The sequence below is a fragment of the Hipposideros armiger genome, unplaced genomic scaffold (genome assembly GCF_001890085.2).
Source record: "Hipposideros armiger isolate ML-2016 unplaced genomic scaffold, ASM189008v1 scaffold_132, whole genome shotgun sequence".
Taxonomy (NCBI): domain Eukaryota; kingdom Metazoa; phylum Chordata; class Mammalia; order Chiroptera; family Hipposideridae; genus Hipposideros; species Hipposideros armiger.
In genome coordinates this window covers 635,172-638,948 of record NW_017731482.1, presented here as the reverse complement: position 1 = coordinate 638,948, position 3,777 = coordinate 635,172, and the positions used below count along the sequence as shown (strand labels likewise).

Genomic DNA, 3,777 nt, shown 5'->3' with positions numbered 1-3,777 from the left:
AGCCGGCCGAGGGGCTCAGTTGGTTAAGAGCTCGCTCAAGAATTTGAGCTCTGAGCAACAGCAGTTCGATTCCTGGCCTGAGCTGAGCAGCCGCTGAGCTGCCAACAGGTGGCAGGATGGCTCAGCTTAAAAAAAAAATGCATCTGCAAAAGAAAAAAAAGTCCAATGCATTCATCAGACAGCCTTGTGCAGGTATTAGGGACACTGAGATGAATGAGACTTGCTACCTGCTAAAGCTGGTAGAGCCCACAACCATTAAAGCTGAGAGAGGGCTACCACCCTCTGAGATCTAACTTCCACGCTGAGGGTTCTCTTACTGGTTACTATTATCACCACCATGCAGACTTCCAGGGGTGCTGCCCTTCCCATCTTAGTGGTCTGGGTTGGCACTACACAGAATGCATCCTCTTAGTAACTTTGCAGTGGAGAAGCCTGACAAACATAACCTTAGCTATGTGATCAAGGTTAACATTCACAGTATTGAATAATATGTTCCCTTGATCTGATGTGATGAGAATGGCATGTTACTTGTGTGGTCTTACTCCTAAGAACTTGTAAATCCCATCTAATCATGAGAAAAACATCAGAAAAAAAACAAATTGAGAGATAGTCTACAAAATACCTGACCAATACTCCTTAAAACTGTCAAGGTCATCAAAAACAGGGAAGTCTGAGCAATTGTCCCAGAGCGAAAAGAGGGTAGGGAAGCATGATGACTAATGCGATACAGTATCCTAGGACAGAAAAAGGACATTAGGTAAAAGCTAAGGAAATCCAAATAAAGTATGGACTTTAGTCAGTCAGTTAATAATAATGTATCAATATTGGTTCATTATAAGATGTTACAATAGAGGAAACTGGGTGAGGGTATACAAGAACCCTCTGTACTACTTTTGCAATTTTTCTATAAATATAAAACTATTCTTTTAAAGAGTCTACTTATTTTTAAAGTTTATTTGAAAATATTATCTAAATAATGCATCCTTTTAAAATCTTCACAAGGGCTGGAACAAGGCTGTTCAGACAGAGATGACAATAGGGAAATGAACAGAGTGGAGTGTGACCTACTAAACAGTTTGGAGTATCAGGTGACACTTGATCTCCAGGTGCTAATTGATCCCAGGGAGAAAAATAAGGCTTTGCCTGATCAAGACCCTGCTTTCCAAGTTTCTGACCTGTCTCTTCCTGACTTGGGAGCACCCCTCTAGACACCAATACGTTTAAAAATCCAGGCTAAGAGACTAGGGGCCTCTCTCTTCCATAGCCTAGGACCCCACAGCAATTTTGCTTTTCAGGCCCTGGACCACACATCTTCCCTAGGGGACTTATACCAGGAAGAACTTTAGATGAGACACCTGTCTTCCCACAAGGTGGAGTTTTGGGCCTGATGTTTATGTTCTAAGTCAACAGTAGAATATCTTAATCCAACATAATATCCACAGATGCTCTTGCCCACTAACCAGGGATCATTTTCTTCTCTACTCAGCAAACATTTCTCCATTTGGTACATGAAGATATCACGGATGCCTTTGACTGCTGCCTTTCTCAAATACAAACATGGGGCACAACAGTGTAGAGGTTTAGAGGAATGGTTTGGAATAGACAACGCTAGATTCAAATCCAGAGTTCCACTACTTATTAATTTACTTAAAACTTATGACCCTCAGTTTCCACAACTGTAAAATAAGGATGATAATAATAATGTCTATTTTATAGGATTATAGGAAGATGAGATAATTCATGTAATGTGCTTAGCACAGTACCTGGTATAAGGTCTCCGGCTCTTGTCAAGGTTCTTGGATGAACCTAATGAAAAGTGCACAGACTCCAGGGAAGTGGCACCTGTCACCAAGGCCATAAGTCCAGTAGAATATAGAAGACTGAATAGAGAGAGAGGAGTGGCCGGATCCTGGAGCCAATGGAGAGGCCAGGGAGGTCCGGGAGGTCCAAGACCTGGATTGAAGTGGCCTGAGCTTCTAAAGTGTCTGTGGTGCATTAGCCTTTTAATTGAAGGACCATGAGGAGGCCCGGGTGGTACACTCAGGAGGCAGTCAGAGTGGCAGAACAATTGGAAGTCTCAGAATACATCAGCTTCAATTGTATCCTGGCAGCCCACCCTGGCGTGGCACACAGTAGGTGCTTATTGGGGAGGGGGTACCAAATTACTTATCTGAAAAAATAGTGTAAATGAATGAACATAAGTAAATGCTTTGGTACAATTTACAGAAAAGGTAAAGGTAGCCCCGAAATGTATGCACTACCTTGGTGACCAGGGAAGTCACCACAGTGGCTATGGGAAACCAGCATAAGGCTTAGCTCTCCTCGCTGTCTTCCAGGGTGTGCTTGTTAAAGAGAGAATCTGCCATGCCAGATTTGGGGGTCCCCATCTTGTGCAAGTTGCTTACATGGTAATCCAAAACTTTGATGGATTTCACCTGCTCATTCAGGTAATGAGTCTTAATGAAGTCACACAAATGAGCGTCGTTTTTGTCAGTGGCCAGTTAGTGCAATTCCAGGAGTGACTGATTCACACTTTTTTCCAAGTGTAATGTACACTCCATTGCATTCAACCCATTCTCCAGTCATCATGGTCAGGTTTCTTGATATCCTGAAGGAAGATTTGGCCACCTTGTCAGTTCTGCAGCTTCACCAGTTTCTCAGCATGTTCTCTCTCTTCACGAGACTGATGTAGAAACTATTTTGCAAAGTTCTACAAAGCCACATCATCAAGGTCAAAATAGTAAGACATGGACAGTTGTTAGACATAGGAAGTATCGAGCTCCACGTTGATGGCCCCTGGGTCCTAGTGGTAGTTCTACAACCTGTGAGGAAGACGTGGTCATCACGGCGGGTGGCTGAGGACATGCGACAGCAGAGGGACCTTGGGACAGTTTGAGGGTACTGTGAGGAAATGGTAAATGGTAGGGAGACCACTTCATAGATGGTGTAGAGGCCTGACAGGGCTGGCTCTGAACAGCTGGCGGGGGTGGGAAAGCACTGGGTTTCATCCAAGCACTGCTGAAGCAGGAAACTGCAGGAACTCTTTGCAGACCGTAAGTGCTTATCAAGCACACAGGTGACAGAATGCAAGGTCCCTGTTGTCAACACAAATTCTCAGTCTGAGGTGTGAAAAAAGGAGAAACTTTATTCAGGTAAACAGTTTGCAAATTGGGAAACGCAGCCTCTGGTGGAAACCAAAGTGTGCTCCATTAAGACAAAGGCAGGGCTGCTTTTTATTTATTTATTTTTATAGAGAAAGTTTCCACCCTGGTTCCTGATTGGTCCATTTTTATGCAAATGGAGAATTCAAATTTGCATAGCTGATTGGTCCAAATCACACAGCCCTGATTGGTGAAAATTGTGTGTTCTGATTGGTTGTTATGGAACAGCTCTGATTGGTTAATATAGATGCAAATGAGGACATAGCTGCACAGTTTTGTTTTGTTTTTAGTTTCAGGTGTACAGAACAATGCAATAGTTACCCTTTTCACCCCTCACAAAGTAACAACCCCCCTCCCCCCATCCATTGCCCTCCCACCCTCGATATCATACTTATCTATTACAATTCCATTGACTCCATTCCCACACTCTACTCCACATCCCATGACTATATGTATATATAATTATAGTTGACACACAATATTATTCAGCATCAACTTCAGAAATACAGTGTGGTGGTCAGGCCTCTACACCGTCTATGAAGTGGTCTCCCTAACAAGACATGAGTCCATCTGGCCCCCTAAAAAATATTTACAACATTATTGATTATATTCCCTA

General features: G+C 43.1%; 1 pseudogene; it reads right to left on the bottom strand.

Moving 5' to 3' along the window:
- Positions 1–2,312: 2,312 nt before the first annotated feature.
- Positions 2,313–3,777, bottom strand: part of LOC109386301 (ferritin heavy chain pseudogene) — a 7,902-nt pseudogene continuing 6,437 nt past the window's right edge.